This window comes from Chlorocebus sabaeus, chromosome 8 (genome assembly GCF_047675955.1).
Source record: "Chlorocebus sabaeus isolate Y175 chromosome 8, mChlSab1.0.hap1, whole genome shotgun sequence".
NCBI lineage: Eukaryota > Metazoa > Chordata > Mammalia > Primates > Cercopithecidae > Chlorocebus > Chlorocebus sabaeus.
In genome coordinates this window covers 51,699,309-51,724,079 of record NC_132911.1, presented here as the reverse complement: position 1 = coordinate 51,724,079, position 24,771 = coordinate 51,699,309, and the positions used below count along the sequence as shown (strand labels likewise).

Genomic DNA, 24,771 nt, shown 5'->3' with positions numbered 1-24,771 from the left:
AGGCCAGCTACTGGAGATTTTGTATGCTTTATTCATTAATTCCTCAAAAAAAACAAGACTAAACAAAAGACAAAAACCAGGCACTTGGGATCTCGCAGTTTCTCAACCAAGCTGCCTTCTTTTCCCCTGAGTATGTAACTGAAACGCTGTGCACTGGGAATGAGGACCATTAGAGTTTGCCGACATTCTTTGGCTAAGAACAAAAAAATGTTTTATGATTTCAATTTAAAATAAATATTATAAAACAGACTAGAAGATAATATGCAAAATAATTATATAGGAATCAGAATTAGAATAATATTTCTATTTTTGCAAATTTTGAAACCTATAATGGCACTATATTGAGTTTATCATTTAAAATTACATCAAAAATACTAATGAACCACGCTGTCACATTATTTTATGCACAAGACGGGCTGTGAGTGCAGTGAAAGGGTGTGATGTTGAGCAATGTTGCTTGTATTTTGAATTTTGCCAAGCCTAGCCCAGGCCTGGGTACCATGTGTTAACTCTCAAATTTCAGAGTAGGCGAAACTGCAGCTTGTTAGAAGAATATGAAATGGTAGTTCAACTCAGTATTTCACTCTCAGTAGGGTGAACCACAGTACAGCACATGTCATGATTAAATTAAAACGTAAGTATTTTTTATAGTACATAATGAAAAAGGTTGTGAAGAACATGTTTCCTAGCCACCCCTCCCCCTGCCATTTCTCTAAAAATAGTCCATTCCAGAGGGTTTAACTGAAAATATGTTCCATTTGGGTGCTGGGGAGGGGGATGCGTGTGCAGAATTCTCTTTTACATCTGTGACTCCTGCAAAAATATCTGGCAGTACATTCAGTTCTATGTCTTCAAGCCTCGCAGGGCCAATTTTAAAATATTATTATAAATGCTCATAGTTATCATCACCTAACTGATCTAAAGCAGTAAAACTGTTAGCCTTTTGGTTTTCTCAGACCATCCCGAGGTAAGGGTTGAATTCTGAATATTGGTCTCATTAGAAAGATTTAGTTTATTAGACAGTAAATTTCATTATAAATGAAGGAGCTGTATTTCACTGGCCTTCCAGAAAATAAACTACCATTATAATTTATATGTTGATTCTCTGAATTTCTGGTGAATAGTGAACTCTTTGAAGAGTCAAATAAGAATTCTTTATCAACTCTTCCTTCCTCTTTTATATGTCCCAAATAAATGAAATCTAAATCTGTTTTAGAGACACACATTTCCTCTTTCACCATTTTCTCTGATAAATTTATTGTGATGATTCATAAATCCAGTACTTTTCTGTGTTGCTTTTTAGTTTGAATATATTCAGTAATATTTGTGTGGTTTTAGAATTCATTTATTAATGCATGCAATATGCAACCACCAGAAGGGAAGACCCAGTTGACTGTCAATAAAGCCTCAGTTCTTACTTTGAAGAACTGTAAATTGACCCTAAGACAGATTTTTCTAAAAACCTATTGTTATAACCGAGGGCACAGAGAATGCAAAGTCTTAAACTAAAGACTGCAATCTTTCTTTTCCCCATTGTTACAAAGCCTTGGGGTAGTCATAAGTTTGGGTCTAGGGTGCCCATCTGCCCACTTCAGAGTCAGAGGATCATTGGGTTGCCTGAGGCAGGGCAGAGACTTGGAAAGAGAAAGGGCTTATTTTCTGCCTCTACCATCCAGTGCCTACATGAACTTTGGGAGTGGTCAGAGATGAGGGCCTCAGCCTCTTCATCGCTGTCTCTCTCTGTCCTTCCCTCCGAGGCCCTCATCCTGGCCTCTGCCTGCCTCTTCCCTCAGGGTGCTGGGGGCTGTTGTTGAGTTCTTGCTCTCACAGTCTGTAGGCTGCCCTTTAAGAAGGCCTGGGATTCAGTGTGACAGGGTTACTGTGACTTCTGTCCAGGTTGTAGCTTTTACTTTCTTGAGTCAACAGGGCATAATAAATGGATGTCATCTATATCCCACATGAACAAGAACCAGGCATGTCAGATCAGCCATATAGGTGCATGGTAAGACCACAGGGGGCTACAGGTCATGTGGTATTTTCTGAGTAAGGAGTTAGAACATTTGACCTATGCACACCTGTAAAGGCTGGGATGACAGCCAAGGCCAATGTGTGGGTAACTGAGACAAGCTACAGGTCCTCTTAAGTCCTACTGCCCTGGAAAGGCCAACTATGCTTCTCAGAAGGCAGCTTCAGATCGCCCAGGATGGATGAAGGGAACTGCATCTATTACGTGGACAGTAAACAGTAGTATTTATAGCAATGGAAAGTTCTAGGTCAAAGCACTTCACATATTTCTTTAACACTCTAAAACAACGTGTATAAAGTATATTATTCTGTCCACTCAATACTGGGAAAACTAAAGCCCAAAGCAATTAAGTAAGTTGCCCCAGGTCACAAACCTGTGGACACCAGAGCTGGCACTGGAATTTACAGCTTTTGATGACAAATCCTGGATGCTCTTCCACTCCTCTCTACTGCTCTTTTCAGCGTTTACATTAAATATTGCTTTCATCATATTTTACATGTTTTTCCTCCTCAGGCTCTTCTGTTTTCCCCATTATTCATTCTTTCACTTGTGAACAATAAATTCTGGTATAAGGGTTTTAATTTTTACTTTATCTTAGTTCAAAAATTCAATTTGCAACCTGTATTATTTTGTAATTTAACATATTTGAGACAAAGTATGGTGAGAAAACTTGACATTTCAAAATGTCACATCATTTTACCTCATGTGACAGAAGCTGTTTTATCTAAAAATTAACATATGAATACACTCAGCACTGTAATTTTACATTTTTTCTGCATGTAGTTCAAAATATTTAAGCACATATTTGTACCTTTAGGTATTATTTTGATGTGCAGTATGGGAACTTGAAACTATAGTAAAACAGTGGCTGAAAATTCCCTTTTATCCCTTTAAGAAAGGTCAAGGGAAATACCAGACATAAAGAAATTTACCTATTTATATATATCAGAGGTTGGCAAATTATGGCCTGTGGAGCAAATTTTGCCTGTCCCCGATTTTTGTACATGAAGTTTCTTTTTTTGAGACAGAGTCTCATTCTGTCACCCAGGCTGGAGTGCAGTAGCATGATCTCGGCTCACTGCAACCTTCGTCTCTCCTGGGTTCAATGGTTCTCTTGCTTCAGCCTCCTGAATAGCTGGGATTATAGGTTCGTGCCACCACACCCAGCCAATTTTTGTATCTTTAGTAGAGAAGGGGCTTCACTATGTTGGCCAGGCTGGTCTCGAGCTCCTGACCTCAAGTGATCCACCTGCCTCGGCCTCCCAAAGCGTTGGGATTACAGGCATGAGCCACCACACCTGGCCCTTTGTACATAAAGTTTTACTGGCAAACAGCCACATCCATCTATCTAGACATTACTGTCTGCAGCTGCTTTCAGTGTTTCAGACTGATGCTTTCAGACTGTGAAAAGGCCCGCCAAGCCTAAAATAATATGCTTGCCAATACCTGCTATGTATAAATAAAATAAAACCCTCCAAATCCAGACCTACTGGGTGTCCATCATCTATCTCATCTTTGTTATCTCACTTAATCTACTAAACAATCTCCTGTGAGTTGGATGACAATTGAGTCCTTACTACTATCCTAACACGTATGATTACTAAATCCCTAATACTGTCTACCCTATTCTGGGGGAAAAGAAAGCATCAGGAAGACTCAAACAAAACTTTTCCTTAAGTGAGCTAGCTAAACTGTGAGAGATGCCTGCATCTCTTCAAACAGCCGCTGTGACACTTAAAGGAAGAATCTCAGTCCTTATGTTTTTACAACTTAATCATTTAGCACTTTTCAAAGGAATGTCCTAAACTCATTTTTGCAAATAAATTAAGTTTAAATAGAGGATACATTTTACATTAAGTTTAAATAGACTGATCCAGAAAGTAGCTGAGCCCTACAGATTTTCAGCTACTTGAGAATATTGGCTAAGTTGGTTTATACTTTAATCCCAAAACAAGCCACAACAAAAAACCAACAAACATTCTCCATTCAATGTTTTTTATCTCCCATTTCCATTTTGTTAGACAGAAGTGAGTATATGTGTATTCACGATACACACAGGTTGAATATCCCTTACCTAAATTGCTTGGGACAGGATTTTTTTTTCAGATTTGAAAATATTTGTACAGACATAATAAGATATTTTGGGGATGGGACCCAAGTCTAAACATGACATTCATTTATGTTTCATATACACCTTATAAAGAGCGCCTGAAGGTAATTTTATGCAAATTATTTATATTTTAAATAATTTTATATATGCAACAAAGTTTGTGTACACTGACTCATCAAAAAGCAAAGGTGTCACTATTTCAGCCACTCATGCTGGTGCTCAACCGGTTTTGGATTTTGGATTTTTGGAATAGGGATGCTCAACTTATATTAATGTATCCTAAACTACTGATTCTTAACATTGTTAATTTTTGCTTTTAGTCAGAGTTCTATCCATGAAAAACATGAACAATTCTGTTTAACTTTGCCAGAAATGGTTGGTTAAATTATTCTCTATCCCCATAAGATGATTCCTTGCTGTGACTGGAGGAAAAACAACCTTCTCTACCCAATTTTTAAAACACTATGGGGAAAACATCCTGAGTAGCCAAAATATAGCTTTCTTTAAAAGCATTATCTAAGGAAGCATGTTCTGTGGAAGGACGGCTAGTTTAACAGGGAAAACCATCTATATTTTTGAATCTCTCGTTTGTTTTTAAGGATGGATCTGAATAGCACCTAGGGAGTTCCCGTATTTTAACGAAGCCATTCTAAATCACATCCCATGACAGAATGAATGAGTTCATGTAAACACAGTCAGTGGTATCATGAGTAACAAAATCTGTTTTCATCAGAAGCCCTTCATCCTGCGTAAGAGACCTGTGCACTACTAGGCAGCCCAGGCTAATGTTAACCAGCTCCAGCTGGTCCACTGCTATAAAAAGAACTAATGAAAACACAAATGCTAACTTCTCCATTCCACTCCGGCCAGTACGTCAAGGCTGCACAAAGACAGCCCTTTCCAAATGCTCTCAGTGAATGAACCGGCGGGTCTGGTTCTCTAAAGTTGTTTACTGAACAGAGTGTGCAGGGGACTCGCTGAGCACCGACGGGGGTGCTGGGGGCCAGGGAGTGGGGAGGAATCACATGATCTGTCAGTGCACAAAGCCAATTTTTCCCGTTTAGATTTAGTTCTGTAACACATAGAAGGAAGAGAAAGTTTTCAAAAGCAGAGACAGAGTACCTTCAGCGATTTCTTAAACACATATACACACTTAGGGTACTTTGGTTTTCTTATGAAAATACGTATCTCAGATAAATTAATGCCTTATCAAATATTCAAAATTCTTAAGGGAAATCATTTCTTTTTTTGTGACATCAGAAATTCCTACTAACGTAGGAAAATCATTTCTTATTCAGTGACTTACAAGAGGAGGCAATCTTATGGTAAAGAGATGATCCTTATTTTAATTCTTTACATGGCTAAAAAACTCAAAGCTGTTAGTGCGCTGGAAGGTCTCGTGGCAATTTCTCTCATCTTCATCTCACAGATGGACAGACTAGGGCTTAGCGGATACTATGCCTGCTGTGGGCCACACTCCTTAGTGGCAAAAAGAACATGGGTGTCCTGGCACTCACGAGTGTTTTTCTACTCCATCTCATTCTAGATGTGGCTAAGTGAACATGGCCAAGAATAAACCAAAGAGGGTGCCTGGATAATTTCATAATATTATGGGCTTGACCTAACCTAGCCTTTTAATGTATGAGGTTACTTGCAATGTCAACTGAAAATTGAGGGAGTTGACCTGACATTTTTTCATTTTCTTGAAGAGGCTGAAAGTGTGATTCAATTAGTTATCCTGGTGGAGGAAATGGTTTTCGCCTATCCATGCAGGGCTGATGCTGTGCCTGGGACATTAATCTGCAGTACAGATGCCTCTACTTCCCATGACATCCTGTCATTACCTCCCACCTTCTGTGCACCCCCTAGCTGGCTGTGAGGCTGCAGCAGTGAGGCAGAGCACCAAAGGAGACCTGCGTCAGATCAGCAATGCCTGAGTATAGGCCTGACTCAGGCCCACTCTTACCTCTAACCAGCCCTTGGAGGGCTATGCCTCCTGTGGCCAGGAGGCCAGCAGCTTAGGGAATGTCACAGGCTGTACAGCTGCTCCAAGCGGTGGGTCTCTGATTTCAGGTCTAATCCTTCTCCTGCCTTCTCCCTGTACCTATTATTTTCCAACTTACTGAGGTTGAAAACTTCAGAGCCATCTTTAGACCTTTCTTTTCCTTATTCCTCAAATCCTAACCATTGCTGAGTCCAAATTTTTCCATCATTCAAGAAGCCCTTCTCTTGCATCCATTCCTCTGCTGGGCCTCCCTGCAGGGCTGACAGGGCTGAGCACCTCACCCTGGACATTTAAGCTCTCAACTCTGCTTCCTGCCTGCCACTAAGACACTACTTGGATCATATCAAACGCCTCAGCAGTTTGCCCATCAGATAACTCTCAAGCCCTCTGCAACATGATCTCAATCTACCTTTCCAGTCTTATCTTGCAATGACTTCCCTCCATCTCACTCTGTTGCCCAGACTGGAGTGCAATGACATGATCTCCGCTCACTGCAACCTCCATCTCCCGGGTTCTAGGGATTCTCCCACCTCAGCCTCCTCAGTAGCTGGGACTACAGGCACCCACCATCATGCCTGGCTAATTTTTGTAGAGACAGGGTTTCACCATGTTGGCCGGACTTGTATTGAACTCCTGTCCTCAGGTGATCTGCCTGCCTTGGCCTCCCATACTTGAACTTTTAAAATTTGAAAATCTGACTGTGGTCTAGGCACTCAACTTAGAACTAAGCACATCTTTTATTTCTCTAATAAGCATTTATGGGGGCCCTATATTCACACAGCTCTGTGGCAAACGGCACTGAGAGGCCTGGGCCAAATGGATATGTGCACACATAGGCAAGAAAGGGCACACCCCCTTCCCTCAAAGACGCTCAGGTCATCAAGAGAGAGGCGTGCACAATAAGACAGAAGCAAGAACAGAGATGAGAGGATGAAGAGATCACAATCCAAATCTACAATCTACAGATGAGGCAGCCAAGGCAGGGTGACACGACATGACATGCCCAGATGATTCATTTGGGCTTCACTTTCAAGATGATTCATGTAAGGAATTATTAAAAAACCAAATGATCCAGACATTTGGAATTAGATAGTGGTGATGGTCACAATAACGTTGTGAACACACTAAAACCCATATGAATTGGCCGGGTGTGATGGCTCACGCTCCTGTAATCCCAGCACTTTGGGAGGCCAAGGTGGGTGGAAAACAAAGTCAGGAGATCGAGACCATCCTGGTCAACATGGTGAAACCCCATCTCTACTAAAATACAAAAAATTAGCTGGGAGTGGTGGTGTGTGCCTGTAGTCCCAGCTACTCGGGAGGCTGAGGCAGGGGACTCGCTTGAACCCAGGAGGGGGAGATTGCAGTGAGCCGAGATTGTGCCACTGCACTCTAGTATGAGAGAGACTCCATCTCAAAAAAAAAACAAAAACAAAACCCCAAAGAATTGTATACCCTTTAAAATGGTTTAAACGGACCGGGCACACTGGCTAATGCCTGTAATCACAGCACTTTGGGAGGCCGAGGTGGGTGGATCGCCTGGGGTCAGGAGATCGAGACCATCCTGGCCAACATGGTGAAATCCCCTCTCTATTAAAACACAAAAAATTCGCCGGGCGTGGTGATGCATGTCTGTAGTCCCAGCAACTTGGGAGGCTGAGGCAGGGAACTCGCTTGAACCTGGGAGGTAGAGATTGCAGTGAACCGAGATCACGCCACTGCACTCCAGCCTGACGACAGAGTGAGATTCTGTTTCAAAAAAACCCAAAGAAACAAAAAACACAAAACCAATGAATTGTGTATACCCTTTAAAATGGTTTAAATGGGCTGGGTGGGGTGGCTCATGCCTGTAATTCCAGCACTTTGGGAGACTGAGGCGAGTGGACCACCTGGGGTCAGGAGTTCGAGACCAGTCTGGCCAACATGGCGAAAACTTGTCTCTACTAAAAATAAAAAAATTAGCCAGGTGTGGTTCCTGTAATCCCAGTTACTTGGAAGGGTAAGGCAGGAAAATCGCTTGAACCCGGGATGCGGAGGTTGCAATGAGCCGAGATTGCACCATTGCACTCCAGCCTGGGTGATGGAGTGAGACTCCATGTCAAAAAAATAGATAAATAAAATAAAATGGTTTAAATGGTGAGTTTCATCTTATAATCAAAACAAAACCAAACGATCCCAAGTTACCATCACAGACAGATCTAACTTGTCCTTCTCAAAACCTGGCTGAACTCTGTCTTTCAAAATATCTTCCTTCACTACTCCTGGTAGCTGCTGTAATTCTCTGATCTGTATCCTGCTAGTATGCTTTCTATTAATAGCTTGCATTCTATTAGAATAGAACACATGCATGTGTATGAATATATCCTCTCTGTCTTCCTGAAAAGATAGTGGGCTCCTTCAGCACAGACATGATATCATAGAATTCTCTGGTCAATCTTTAGCGTAAACTTTCTTCTCTTCCTTCCTTTCTTCCTTTTTTCATTTAGCTACACCACTTTAAAGGCAGCACGGTGGGGGAAATAGAATACATGTGCTGAGCAGATGGCTAAAATTATTTTGTAACTAATATTAATAGAGTTGCTCTTAAAGACATTAAAGAACCACAGAAAAAAAGAATGTGAAGCTCAGCACTATAAAGACTTAGCACCTGTAGTTCCAGCTACTCAAGAGGCTGAAGCAGGAAGATCACTTAACCCCAGGAGGTCGAGGCTGCAGTGAGCCATGACTGGGCCTAGGCAACAGAGTAAGACCCTGTCACTCAAAAAAAAACAAAACAACAAAAAAAAGGGTAATATACATATATGCATATTCAGAGTATCATGTAGAAAAAGCAAACAGACTGATCCTATATGACCCTACACGACCCTGAGAGGAAGTATCAGTTCCAAGGGGCAGAAGATCCAGGGAGACAGGTTCAGGCTCAAGATAGGAAAGAGCCTTCTGGGAAAGGGAGCTGCACAGGGGCTGCAGCAGAGCAATGTGCCGCCATGGGAGGTGCTCAAACGTGCAGCTGAGATGAAGCAGTAAATCAATAATTTGTAACTGGTATTTAAGGGCCAACTGAACTCTTAAGCTTCCATGATTCCATAACACCAAAAAGACATTTAAACCAAGACCCCAAACAAGCATCTAAATTATTTAAAGCTGAATAATTCTACCACCTAAAAAGACATATGCAGAGATTCATTGTGTAGAATTATATCTCAGAGCACACAAGATCAACTCTATGACTAAAACCAACTTAATCATTAACAAACCTTAAAGCTGGCCAGGACTCTGTTTAAGATTATTCATTACAAAAGGCTTTTTAACACACATAACCCATTCACATGGTTCAAAATTCAAACTTCTCCCTTCTTTTCCTAACTGCCTCATTCTCCCATGGGGCAATTAACGTTGCCAGCTTCTTGTGTATCTTCCAAAGATAGTTCATGCATAGAAAGAACATTAGTGCCCATGGTACCCCTTTGTTTTAACCAAATAGTAACACACTTTTGTGCTTGTTTTGGACCTTGTTCATTTACAATAATAATACTGGTGATCATTCCATATTAACACAGAAAGACTGTTCACATTCCTTAATTTTAGATGACAGCATAATATCCCATTTTTGACATTGATATTGTTCCTAAACTAAGTTGTAAGTTCTCACAAATGAAGCTGAAGACCAATGGAACTAAAAAACGATTACTTTAAAAGTTGGTTGCTCAGCTGTTCTTACCTCAAAGTATACACACACACAAATTTCAATTATATAAAACAATTATATGTGGGTTTTTAAAACTAAGGCCTTGTATACAGTAATAAATTACTTGTCAGGTAATTCTGAGAAAATAACACAATTGTTTATCTCCTCCATGTATAATATGCAGACATGTTTTCAAAATTTATCTATAGAAAATTAAATTATTAAAAACTATAGCTGAATAAAAAAATTAATTCCTGCTAAAATTTATAGAATGTTTACTGTGCAACCTATCTATCACCCTTGGCAATATTATATTACAGTTTGAGTTAATGTATGCACCTTAAAGGGAAACATTTTTTAAAATTCGTATCATTCAGATTTTAATAAACTCAGTTTGGTTTTCCTTCAAGACTGAATAATGATAGCTGGACTGTATAGAATGAAGAGGATGACAGGAAAAGTCTTTACAACGATAGATGCATCTCTTTTGCAGAAGATTAAGGAATGAGATTATATTACTTAAAAAAAAAATCCAGCCAGACAAACCAACTAGAAAACGACATAAGAAGAATTCTGATTCAAACACAAACCACATACACAAAAGCGTGTTAACCCTGCATTGATCTCCTGACTTTAGAGATCCTTGCCCAATACACTAAACCTCCACAGTGCTCTTACTGACATTATAGATATCTTTTGGCCTAAAGGAACGCTATTAGAACATAATGTACCTGAAGCTGTGGCAAATCTTGATGACATGATTGTCAGTGCCCTGAAGACTAGGGCTTGTCTCTGGCACACCCCAAGAACTGAGCAGCAGCTGAGCACCAACAATGTGGCTCAGAGAAGCAATATTCATTTTAAGTTAGTATTTCCCACTCCCAAAATGGCATAAAGTAATCTAAGGTCAGTATTTTGGAAACATTAGCTCATATCATCCAGGACAAAACTTATTATGCAGGTGACTTTTATTAATACAGATATTTTCAGACAGGAGCTGTTTTTTCTCTCTTTTGTACATGCCACTGTTTGCACTGCAGGATGATGTGACACAGTAGGCACTTGACAAAGGTCTATTAATGGAACAATATCTCTTATATATTATCCTCTTAAACCCTTGCAACAAAAGGTAACTTATAACAGGCCTTATCATTTCCATTTGACAGCACTAAAGGGTGATGTTGCATCTTTTGATGGCCCCAATGTTCATAAACTATGAATGGACACAATTTGATATATTTATCCACTGCAAAATTATGTGTAAGGTCTTAGAAGTGCCCCCAGTTCTATACCGTTAATCCTGAGACAAACATGAATAATAGCTGACTTCAAAGACTACTCAGAAATTTGGCTTGTATGCCACCTCTTCTCTGATGTTGTCATCTATGTCACAAATGCTCTTGCTTCAGACTATCTTAGGTACCAATGGAGGTAACAGCGCATGCTCCAGCTTCACCTCCCAGGCATTATAAAATGGGAGTTTAAAAATAGCTTAATTTTCTTAAAAAGGTAACTTCATAGACACCTGACAAATCATGACTGCTACCTGAGCCAGCAAGTATGATTAATGCCAACAAAGATACATCATGTTGACAGTATGTAGCTTTGATAGGATGTAATTAAAATGGAATTTTATGTTTGCAATCTTTTTCTCCCAAATCCATACCTGTCTAAATATCAGAAAAACACAAAATAAGGGATCTTCGACAAAATATCTGTCCAGTAATCCTCAAAACTGTCCTGGTAATAAAAAGCAAAAAGCATTTAAGAAAGTCTACAGGAGCCTAAGGAGACATGACAATGAGATGTAATATGCTATCACGAACGGGGTGCTGCAACAGAAAATGGACACCAGGGAAAATCTAAGGAGATTTAAATAAAGTATGAACTTCAGTGAATAATATTGTGACAATACTGCTTAATTAATTGTTATGTATGTGGCATAATAATGTAAGATGTAACAACAAGGGAAACTGGGTATGGAGTACGTGGGAACACTCTGTATTTGGGAACGCTCTGTATTATCTTCGCAAACTTTTCTATACAGTTAAAACTATTTTAAAATGAGAAGCATGTTAAAGTAATTAAATAAAAAAGTAATGATAAGTACATATTTGTAAATTCCCACTATAGAGAGTATCATTGCAAAGAAGGATCCAGTAGAACTGAACTGGTTCTATATCCTGATGACTCAAAGCAATTATTTTAGTAATTTGATTATAAACACCTTCCCTACTAAGAATCACTGTAGGTTACACACTTCTCTGATTCCTAACTATATAGTATATAAAATTTAAAAAGTATGATTATACTATGCAGAAAAATCATTTGACAAAATCTAAGATTCTTTCAGGACAAAAAAGATTCAACAAAGCAGGAAAAGAAGGAACTTCCTCAACCTGGCACAGGGCATTGATGAAAACTTCACAGCTAACACACTCAATGGTAAAAGAATGAGAGCTCTCCCCAAGATCAGGAACAAAACAACGATTCCTGCTTTTGCTACTTTCATTCAATGCTGTACTGGAAATTCTAGCTATAGCAATTAAGTAAGAAAAAGAAATAAATAACAAACTAATTGGAAGAAACAAACTAAAAGGAAGAAGTAAAACTGTCTTTACTCGCAGATGACAATCTTTTATGGAGAAAAATTTTTAAAAATCCACAAAAATCTATTACAGCTAAAAACTTCAGCAAAGTTGCAGGATACAAAGTCAACAAACAAAAATAAGTTGTATTTTTATACACTAGCAATGAACAATCTGAAAAGAAAACGGTTTATAATAGCATCAAAATAATAAAATAGAAACAAATGTAAACAAGGAAGTATAAGACTTGTACAATGAAAACTCCAAAACATTTCTGAAAGAAATTAAAGAAGACCTAAATAAATGGAAAGGCATCTTGTCTTCATGAACTGAAAAACTGAATATTATTAAGCTACTGCCATATAGTGATTCAATGCAATTCCTATCAAAAACCAATGGCTGGCTAGGTGCAGTGGCTCATCAGCCTGGCCAATATGGCGAAATTCCTTTTCCACTAAAAATGCAAGAATTAGCCGGGAATGGTGGAGTGCCCAGGGTTTAGCAGAGATGTCAATTACAGTGTGCGCACCTGTAATCCAGCTACTCGGGAGACTGAGGCAGGAGAACTGCTGGAACCTGAGAGGCAGAGGTTGCAGTGATCCAAGATGGTGCCACTGTATTCCAGCCTGTGCGACAGAGTGAGACTCTGGCAAAAAAAAGAGAGAGAGAAAAGAGAGAGAGAGAGAGAGAGAGAGAGAGAGAGAGAGAGAGAGAGAGAGAGAGAAAGGCTATTTTCACAGAAATGGAAATGTCAATCCGAAGATTAAGAGGGAGCTGCAATGAACTAGCCAAATTAATTTAAACTGTCTCCAATACCTAAATGCATATACAGGCTAAAACTATACAATTCTTGAACAAAAACACAGGAGTAAATCTTCATGACCTTGGATTTGATAACAGTTCTTAGAAAAGATACCAAAAGCACAAACAACAAAAGAAAAATAGATAATTTGAATGTCATCAAACGTAAAACTTGGCTGGGCACAGTGACTCACCTCTATAATCCTAGCACTTTGAGAAGCTTGCATGAGTCCAAGAGTTTGAGACTGCAGGGAGCTATAATCCCACCACTGCACTCCAGCCTGGGTGACAGAGCAAGACCCTGTCTCTTTAAAAAAAAAAAAAAATTGGAGAAAAAAGGAAGTTGAGTCTCCAGCTCCTAGCGCGAGCAACACAGAAGACAGGTGATTTCTGCATTTTCAACTGAGACTCCACCTCTGGGGACAGGGCACAGCTAAACAACAACAACAACAACAACAACAACAACAACAACAAAAAAGCAACAGAAACTTCTGCAGATGCAAACGACTCTGTCTAACAGCTTTGAAGAGAGCAGTGGATCTCCCAACACGGAGGTTGAGATCTGAGAATGGACAGACTGCCTGCTCAAGTGGGTCCCTGACCCCTGAGTAGCCTAACTGGGAGACATCCCCCAATAGGGGCAGACCGACACCCCACACCTCACATGGTGGAGTACACCCCTGAGAGGAAGCTTCCAAAGCAAGAATCAGACAGGTACACTCGCTGTTCAGCAATATGCAATCTTCTGCAGCCTCTGCTGCTGATACCCAGGCAAACAGGGTCTGGAGTGGACCTCAAGCAATCTCCAATAGACCTACAGCTGAGGGTCCTGACTGTTAGAAGGAAAACTAACAAACAGGAAGGACACCCACACCAAAACCCCATCAGTACATCACCATAATCAAAGACCAGAGGCAGATAAAACCACAAAGATGGGGAAAAAGCAGGGCAGAACAGCTGGAAATTCAAAAAATAAGAGTGCACCTCCCCCTGTAAAGGAACGCAGCTCATTGCCAGCAAACGACCAAAGCTGAATGGAGAATGACTTTGACGAGATGACAGAAGAAGGCTTCAGTCCATCAAACTTCACAGAGCTAAAGGAGGAATTACGTACCCAGCGCAAAGAAACTAAAAATCTTGAAAAAAGAGTGGAAGAATTGATAACTAGAATAATTAATGCAGAGAAGGCCATAAACAAAGTGACAGAGATGAAAACCATGACATGAGAAATACGTGACAAACGCACAAGCTTCGGTAACCGACTCGATCAACTGGAAGAAAGAGTATCAGCGATTGAGGATCAAATGAATGAAATGAAGCGAGAAGAGAAACCAAAAGAAAAAAGAAGAAAAAGAAATGAACAAAGCCTGCAAGAAGTATGGGATTACGTAAAAAGACCAAATCTACGTCTGATTGGGGTGCCTGAAAGGGAGGGGGAAAATGGAACTAAGTTGGAAAACACTCTTCAGGATATCATCCAGGAGAACTTCCCCAACCTAGTAGGGCAGACCAACATTCAAATTCAGGAAATACAGAGAACGCCACAAAGATACTCCTCGAGAAAAGCAACTCCAAGACACATAATAGCCAGATTCACCAAAGTTGAAATGAAGGAAAAAATCTTAAGGGTAGCCAGAGAGAAAGGTCGGGTTACCCACAAAGGGAAGCCCATCAGACTAACTGCAGATTTCTGGGCAGAAACTCTACAAGCCAGAAGAGAGTGGGGGCCAATATTCAGCATTCTTAAAGAAAAGAATTTTAAACCCAGAATTTCATATCCAGCCAAATTAAGTTTCATAAGTGAAGGAGAAATAAAATCCTTTACAGATAAGCAAATGCTTAGAGATTCTGTCACCACCAGGCCAGCCTTACAAGGGACCCTGAAGGAAGCACTAAACATGGAAAGGAACAACCAGTACCAGTCATTGCAAAAACACGCCAAAATGTAAAGACCATTGAGGCTAGGAAGAAACTGCATCAACTAACGAGCAAAATAACCAGTTAATATCATAATGGCAGGATCAAGTTCACACATAACAATATTAACCTTAAATGTAAATGGACTAAATGCTCCAATTAAAAGACACAGACTGGCAAACTGGATAAAGAGTCAAGACCCATCAGGCTGCTGTATTCAGGAGACCCATCACACATGCAAAGACATACATACGCTCAAAATAAAGGGATGGAGGAAGATCTACCACGCAAATGGAAAACAAAAAAAAGCAGGGGTTGCAATCCTAGTCTCTGATAAAACAGACTTTAAACCACCAAAGATCAAAAGAGACAAAGAAGGCCATTACATAATGGTAAAGCGATCAATTCAACAGGAAGAGCTAATGATCCTAAATAAATATGCACAAAATACAGGAGCACCCAGATTCACAAAGAAAGTCCTTAGAGACTTACAAAGAGACTTCGACTCCCATACAATAAGAATGGGAGACTTTAACACCCCACTGTCAACATTAGACAGATCAACGAGACAGAAAGTTAACAAGGATATCCAGGAATTGAACTCATCTCTGCAGCAAGCAGACCTAATAGACATCTACAGAACTCTCCACCACAAATCAACAGAATATACATTCTTCTCAGCACCACATCACACTTATTCCAAAATTGACCACATAATTGGAAGTAAAGCACTCCTCAGCAAATGTACAAGAACAGAAATTATAGCAAACTGTCTCTCAGACCACAGGGCAATCAACCTAGAACTCAGGACTAAGATTCTCAATCAAAACCGCTCAACTACATGGAAACTGAATAACCTGCTCCTGAATGACTACTGGGTACATAACGAAATGAAGGCAGAAATAAAGATGTTCTTTGAAACCAATGAGAACAAAGATACAACATACCAGAATCTCTGGGACACATTTAAAGCAGTGTGTAGAGGGAAATTTATAGCACTAAATGCCCACAAGAGAAAGCTGGAAAGATCTAAAATTGACACTCTAACATCACAATTAAAAGAACTAGAGAAGCAAGAGCAAACACATTCAAAAGCTAGCAGAAGGCAAGAAATAACTAAGATCAGAGCAGAACTGAAGGAGATAGAGACATTAAAAACCCTCCAAAAAATCAATGAATCCAGCAGTTGGTTTTTTGAAAAGATCAACACAATTGAGAGACTGCTAGCAAGACTAATAAAGAAGAAAAGAGAGAAGAATCAAATAGATGCAATAAAAAATGATAAAGGGGATATCACCACCGACCCCACAGAAATACAAACTACCATCAGAGAATACTATAAACACCTCTACACAAATAAACTAGAAAATCTAGAAGAAATGGATAATTTTCTGGACACTTACACTCTCCCAAGACTAAACCAGGAAGAAGATGAATCCCTGAATAGACCAATAGCAGGCTCTGAAATTGAGGCAATAATTAATAGCCTACCAACCAAAAAAAGTCCAGGACCAGATGGATTCACAGCCGAATTCTACCAGAGGTACAAGGAGGAGCTGGTACCATTCCTTCTGAAACTATTCCAATCAATAGAAAAAGAGGGAATCCTCCCTAACTCATTTTATGAGGGCAACATCATCCTGATTCCAAAGCCTGGCAGAGACACAACAAAAAAGAGAATTTTAGGCCAATATCCCTGATGAATATCGATGCAAAAATCCTCAATAAAATACTGGGGGGGCGGAGCAAGATGGCCGAATAGGAACAGCTCCAGTCTCCAACTCCCAGCGCGAGCGACACAGAAGACCGGTGATTTCTGCATTTTCAACTGAGGTACTGGGTTCATCTCACTGGGGAGTGCCAGAGGATCGGTGCTGGTCAGCTGCTGCAGCCCGACCAGCGAGAGCTGAAGCAGGGCGAGGCATTGCCTCACCTGGAAAGCGCAAGGGGGAAGGGAATCCCTTTTCCTAGCCAGGGGAACTGAGACACACAACACCTGGAAAATCGGGTAACTCCCACCCCAATACTGCGCTTTAAGCAAACAGGCACACCAGGAGATCATATCCCACACCTGGCCGGGAGGGTCCCACACCCACGGAGCCTCCCTCATTGCTAGCACAGCAGTCTGTGATCTACTGGCAAGGCAGCAGTGAGGCTGGGGGAGGGGCGCCCGCCATTGCTGAGGTTTAAGTAGGTAAACAAAGCTGCTGGGAAGCTCGAACTGGGTGGAGCTCACAGCAGCTCAAGGAAACCTGCCTGTCTCTGTAGAATCCACCTCTGGGGACAGGGCACAGTAAACAATAACAAACGCAGCAGCTCTGCAGACCCAAACGACTCTATCTGACAGCTTTGAAGAGAGCAGTGGATCTCCCAACACGGAGGTTGAGATCTGAGAAGGGACAGACTCCCTGCTCAAGTGGGTCCCTGACCCCTGAGTAGCCTAACTGGGAGACATCCCCCAATAGGGGCAGTCTGACACCCCACACCTCACAGGGTGGAGTACACCCCTGAGAGGAAGCTTCCAAAGCAAGAATCAGACAGGTACACTCGCTGTTCAGAAATATTCTATCTTCTGCAGCCTCTGCTGCTGATACCCAGGCAAACAGGGTCTGGAGTGGACCTCAAGCAATCTCCAACAGACCTACAGCTGAGGGTCCTGACTGTTAGAAGGAAAACTATCAAACAGGAAGGACACCCACACCAAAACCCCATCAGTACATCACCATCATCAAAGACCAGAGGCAGATAAAACCACAAAGATGGCGAAAAAGCAGGGCAGAAAAACTGGATATTCAAAAAATAAGAGCGCATCCCCCCGGCAAAGCAGCGCAGCTCATCGCCAGCAACGGATCAAAGCTGGACGGAGAATGACTTCGACGAGATGAGAGAAGAAGGCTTCAGTCCATCAAATTTCTCAGAGCTAAAGGAGGAATTACGTACCCAGCGCAAAGAAACTAAAAATCTTGAAAAAAAAGTGGAAGAATTGATGGCTAGAGTAATTAATGCAGAGAAGGTCATAAACGAAATGAAAGAGACGAAAACCATGACACGAGAAATACGTGACAAATGCACAAGCTTCAGTAACCGACTCGATCAACTGGAAGAAAGAATGTCAGCGATTGAGGATCAAATGAATGAAATGAAGCGAGAAGAGAAACCAAAAGAAAAAAGAAGAAAAAAAAATGAACAAAGCCTGCAAGAAGTATGGGATTATGTAAAAAGATCAAATCTACGTCTGATTGGGGTGCCTGAAAGTGAGGGGGAAAATGGAACCATGTTGGAAAACACTCTTCAGGATATCATCCAGAAGAACTTCCCCAACGTAGTAGGGCAGGCCAACATTCAAATCCAGGAAATACAGAGAACGCCACAAAGATACTCCTCGAGAAGAGCAACTCCAAGACACATAATTGCCAGATTCACCAAAGTTGAAATGAAGGAAAAAATCTTAAGGGCAGCCAGAGAGAAAGGTCGGGTTACCCACAAAGGGAAGCCCATCAGACTAACAGCAGATCTCTCGGCAGAAACTCTTCAAGCCAGAAGAGAGTGGGGGCCAATATTCAACATTCTTAAAGAAAAGAATTTTAAACCCAGAATTTTATATCCAGCCAAACTAAGTTTCATAAGTGAAGGAGAAATAAAATCCTTTACAGATAAGCAAATGCTTAGAGATTTTGTCAACACTAGGCCTGCCTTACAAGAGACCCTGAAGGAAGCACTAAACATGGAAAGGAACAACCGGTACCAGCCATTGCAAAAACATGCCAAAATGTAAAGACCATTGAGGCTAGGAAGAAACTGCATCAACTAACGAGCAAAATAACCAGTTAATATCATAATGGCAGGATCAAGTTCACACATAACAATCTTAACCTTAAATGTAAATGGACTAAATGCTCCAATTAAAAGACACAGACTGGCAAACTGGATAAAGAGTCAAGACCCATCAGTCTGCTGTATTCAGGAGACCCATCTCACACGCAGAGACATACATAGGCTCAAAATAAAGGGATGGAGGAAGATTTACCAAGCAAATGGAGAACAAAAAAAAGCGGGGGTTGCAATCCTAGTCTCTGATGAAACAGACTTTAAACCATCAAAGATCAAAAGAGACAAAGAAGGCCATTACATAATGGTAAAGGGATCAATTCAACAGGAAGAGCTAACTATCCTAAATATATATGCACCCAATACAGGAGCACCCAGATTCATAAAGCAAGTCCTTAGAGACTTACAAAGAGACTTCGACTCCCATACAATAAGAATGGGAGACTTCAACACTCCACTGTCAACATTAGACAGATCAACGAGACAGAAAGTTAACAAGGATATCCAGGAATTGAACTCATCTCTGCAGCAAGCAGACCTAATAGACATCTATAGAACTCTCCACCCCAAATCAACAGAATATACATTCTTCTCAGCACCACATCGTACTTACTCCAAAATTGACCACGTAATTGGAAGTAAAGCACTCCTCAGCAAATGTACAAGAACAGAAATTATAACAAACTGTCTCTCAGACCACAGTGCAATCAAATTAGAACTCAGGACTAAGAAACTCAATCAAAACCGCTCAACGACATGGAAACTGAACAACCTGCTCCTGAATGACTACTGGGTACATAACGAAATGAAGGCAGAAATAAAGATGTTCTTTGAAACCAATGAGAACAAAGATACAACATACCAGAATCTCTGGGACACATTTAAAGCAGTGTGTAGAGGGAAATTTATAGCACTAAATGCCCACAAGAGAAAGCAGGAAAGATCTAAAATTGACACTCTAACATCGCAATTAAAAGAACTAGAGAAGCAAGAGCAAACACATTCGAAAGCTAGCAGAAGGCAAGAAATAACTAAGATCAGAGCAGAACTGAAGGAGATAGAGACACAAAAAACCCTCCAAAAAATCAATGAATCCAGGAGTTGGTTTTTTGAAAAGATCAACAAAATTGACAGACCACTAGCAAGACTAATAAAGAAGAAAAGAGAGAAGAATCAAATTGACGCAATTAAAAATGATAAAGGGGATATCACCACCGACCCCAAAGAAATACAAACTACCATCAGAGAATACTACAAACACCTCTACGCAAATAAACTGGAAAATCTAGAAGAAATGGATAATTTCCTGGACACTTACACTCTTCCAAGACTAAACCAGGAAGAAGTTGAATCCCTGAATAGACCAATAGCAGGCTCTGAAATTGAGGCAATAATTAATAGCCTACCAACCAAAAAAAGTCCAGGACCAGATGGATTCACAGCTGAATTCTCCCAGAGGTACAAGGAGGAGCTGGTACCATTCCTTCTGAAACTATTCCAATCAATAGAAAAAGAGGGAATCCTCCCTAACTCATTTTATGAGGCCAACACCATCCTGATACCAAAGCCTGGCAGAGACACAACAAAAAAAGAGAATTTTAGACCAATATCCCTGATGAACATTGATGCAAAAATCCTCAATAAAATTCTGGCAAACCGGATTTAGCAACACATCAAAAAGCTTATCCACCATGATCGAGTGGGCTTCATCCCTGGGATGCAAGGCTGGTTCAACATTCGCAAATCAATAAACATACTCCAGCATATAAACAGAACCAAAGACAAGAACCACATCATTATCTCAATAGATGCAGAAAAGGCTTTTGACAAAATTCAACAGCCCTTCATGCTAAAAACGCTCAATAAATTCGGTATTGATGGAACGTACCTCAAAATAATAAGAGCTATTTATGACAAACCCACAGCCAATATCATACTGAATGGGCAAAAACTGGAAAAATTCCCTTTGAAAACTGGCACAAGACAGGGATGCCCTCTCTCACCACTCCTATTCAACATAGTGTTGGAAGTTCTGGCTAGGGCAATCAGGCAAGAGAAAGAAATCAAGGGGATTCAGTTAGGAAAAGAAGCAGCCAAATTGTCCCTGTTTGCAGATGACATGATTGTATATTTAGAAAACCCCATTGTCTCAGCCCAAAATCTCCTTAAGCTGATAAGCAACTTCAGCAAAGTCTCAGGATACAAAATTAATGTGCAAAAATCACAAGCATTCTTATACACCAGTGACAGTCAAACAGAGAGCCAAATCATGAATGAACTTCCATTCACAATTGCTTCAAAGAGAATAAAACACCTAGGAATCCAACTTACAAGGGATGTAAAGGACCTCTTCAAGGAGAACTACAAACCACTGCTCAGTGAAATCAAAGAGGACACAAACAAATGGAAGAACATACCATGCTCATGGATAGGAAGAATCAATATCGTGAAAATGGCCATACTGCCCAAGGTAATTTATAGATTCAATGCCATCCCCATCAAGCTACCAATGAGCTTCTTCACAGAATTGGAAAAAACTGCTTTAAAGTTCATATGGAACCAAAAAAGAGCCCGCATCTCCAAGACAATCCTAAGTCAAAAGAACAAAGCTGGAGGCATCACGCTACCTGACTTCAAACTATACTACAAGGCTACAGTAACCAAAACAGCATGGTACTGGTACCAAAACAGAGATATAGACCAATGGAACAGAACAGAGTCCTCAGAAATAATACCACACATCTACAGCCATCTGATCTTTGACAAACCTGAGAGAAACAAGAAATGGGGAAAGGATTCCCTATTTAATAAATGGTGCTGGGAAAATTGGCTAGCCATAAGTAGAAAGCTGAAACTGGATCCTTTCCTTACGCCTTATACGAAAATTAATTCAAGATGGATTAGGGACTTAAATGTTAGACCTAATACCATAAAAATCCTAGAGGAAAACCTAGGTAGTACCATTCAGGACATAGGCATGGGCAAAGACTTCATGTCTAAAACACCAAAAGCAACGGCAGCAAAAGCCAAAATTGACAAATGGGATCTCATTAAACTAAAGAGCTTCTGCACAGCAAAAGAAACTACCATCAGAGTGAACAGGCAACCTACAGAATGGGAGAAAATGTTTGCAATCTACTCATCTGACAAAGGGCTAATATCCAGAACCTACAAAGAACTCAAACAAATTTACAAGAAAAAAACAAACAACCCCATCAAAAAGTGGGCAAAGGATATGAACAGACATTTCTCAAAAGAAGACATTCATACAGCCAACAGACACATGAAAATATGCTCATCATCACTGGCCATCAGAGAAATGCAAATCAAAACCACAATGAGATACCATCTCACACCAGTTAGAATGGCGATCATTCAAAAGTCAGGAAACAACAGGTGCTGGAGAGGATGTGGAGAAATAGGAACACTTTTACACTGTTGGTGGGATTGTAAACTAGTTCAACCATTATGGAAAACAGTATAGCGATTCCTCAAGGAACCAGAACTAGAAGTATCATATGACCCAGTCATCCCATTACTGGGGATATACCCAAAGGATTATAAATCATGCTGCTATAAAGACACACGCACATGTATGTTTATTGCGGCACTATTCACAATAGCAAAGACTTGGAATCAACCCAAATGTCCATCAGTGACAGACTGGATTAAGAAAATGTGGCACATATACACCATGGAATACTATGCAGCCATAAAAAAGGATGAGTTTGTGTCCTTTGTAGGGACATGGATGCAGCTGGAAACCATCATTCTCAGCAAACTATCGCAAGAACAGAAAACCAAACACTGCATGTTCTCGCTCATAGATGGGAACTGAACAATGAGATCACTTGGACTCGGGAAGGGGAACATCACACACCGGGGCCTATCATGGGGAGGGGGCAGGGGAGAGGGATTGCATTGGGATTTATACCTGATGTAAAAGACGAGTTGATGGGTGCAGCACACCAACATGGCACAAGTATACATATGTAACAAACCTGCACGTTATGCACATGTACCCTAGAACTTAAAGTATAATAATAATAATAAAAAAAGAGTCAGTCACAAAAAAATAAAAATAAAAATAAATTAAAACTTTTGTGTATCAAAGGACACTATCAAGAAAGTGAAAAGACATCCTACAGGATGGGAGGAAAATTTCACAAATCATGTATCTGATTGGGGTCTTATATCCACAATATATAAAAAGAGAAGTCTTACAGAAATGCAAATCAAAACCACAATCAGATACCATCTCATGCCCGTCAGAATGGCAATTATTAAAAAGTCAAGAAGCAACAGATGCTGGTGAGGCTGTGGAGAAACAGGAACACTGTTACACTGTTGGTGGGAATATCAATTAGTTTCACCTTTGTGGAAGGCAGTGTGGTGATTCCTCAAAGACCTAGAACCAGAAATACCATTTGACTCAGCAATCTCATTACTGGGTATATACCCGAAGGAATATGAATCATTCTATTATGAAGATAAATGCATGCATATGTTCACTGCAGCGTTATTCACAAAAGCAAAAACATAGAATCAACCCAAATGCCCACCAATGATAGACTGGATAAAGCAAATATGGTGCATATACACTATGGAATACTATGCAGCCATGAAAAGGAACGAGATCAGCTGGGTGTGGTGGCTTACGACTGTAATTCCAGCACTTTGGGAGGTCGAGGTGAGCGGATCAAGAGGTCAGGAGATCAGGACCATCCTGGCCAACATGGTGAAACCCCGTCTCCACTAACATACAAAAATATTAACCAGGCGTGGTGGCGCATGTCTGTAGTCCCAGCTACTTGGGAGGCTGAGGCAGGAGAACTGCTTGAACCCAGGAGGCAGAGGTTGCAGTGAGCCAAGATCACGCCACCTCTCCAGCCTGGCAACAGAGCGATACTCCATCTAAAAAGAAAAAGAAAAAAAAAAAAAAAAAAAAAAAAGGAACGAGATCATGTCCTTTGCAGGGACATGGATGGAGCTGGGAGCCATTATCCCCAGCAGAGTATCACAGGAACAGAAAACCAAACACCACATGTTCTCACTTACAAGTGGGAGCTGAACAATGAGAACTTGTGGACACAGGGAAGGGAACACACACTGGGGCCTAGGGAGTGGGGAAAGGGAGAGCCTGAGGATAAACAGCTAATGCATGTGTGGCTTAACATCCAGGTTATGGGTTGATAGGTGCAGCAAACTACCACGGCACACATTTACCTATGTAACACATCTTGCACATGTAACTTGTAACTTAAAATAAAATAAAATAAAATAAAATAAAAAAAGAAAACTCTTACAACTCGACAATAAAAATACAACACAATTTAAAAAAGAGTAAAAGACTTGAAAAATCATTTCTCCATAGCAGATATGCAAATCGACAACAAGCACATGAAAAGAAGCTCATCATCAGTCATTAGAGAGATGTGAATCAAAGCCACAGTGAGATACCACTTCACACCCATTAGGATTGCTATGGTTACAAAAAGAAAACAAGTGCTGGCGAGGATGTGGAGAAATTGCACCCCTGGTGAAAATTTAAAATGATGTAGCCACTGTGGAAAACAGTATGGTGGTTCCTCAAAAAGTTAAACATAGAATTAACATATAACCCAGTAACTTACTCCTAGGCATATCTACACCAACAGAAATGAAAACAGATGTCCACAGAAAAACTTCTGTGCAGAAGTTCATAGCAACATTATTCATAAAAGCCAAAAAGTGAAAACAACACAAATGTCCATAAATTGATGAATGCATAAAATGTGATATATCTATACAACAGAATATTATTCAGCC

The 24,771-nt window shown here is 40.4% G+C and overlaps 1 protein-coding gene across 12 annotated transcripts in view; it reads right to left on the bottom strand.

Moving 5' to 3' along the window:
• SPIDR (scaffold protein involved in DNA repair) overlaps window positions 1–24,771 on the bottom strand; it is a 502,324-nt gene that overhangs the window by 116,472 nt on the left and 361,081 nt on the right. Inside the window, exon 1 of one of the 12 annotated variants that reach the window (XM_073018067.1) lies at window positions 10,561–10,579. The exons of the other annotated variants lie outside the window; for them this stretch is intronic. The gene's annotated coding sequence lies outside the window, so the exon portion shown is untranslated. Of the gene's footprint in view, window positions 1–10,560; window positions 10,580–24,771 lie in introns of those variants that run through there. 12 annotated transcript variants of the gene reach the window in all.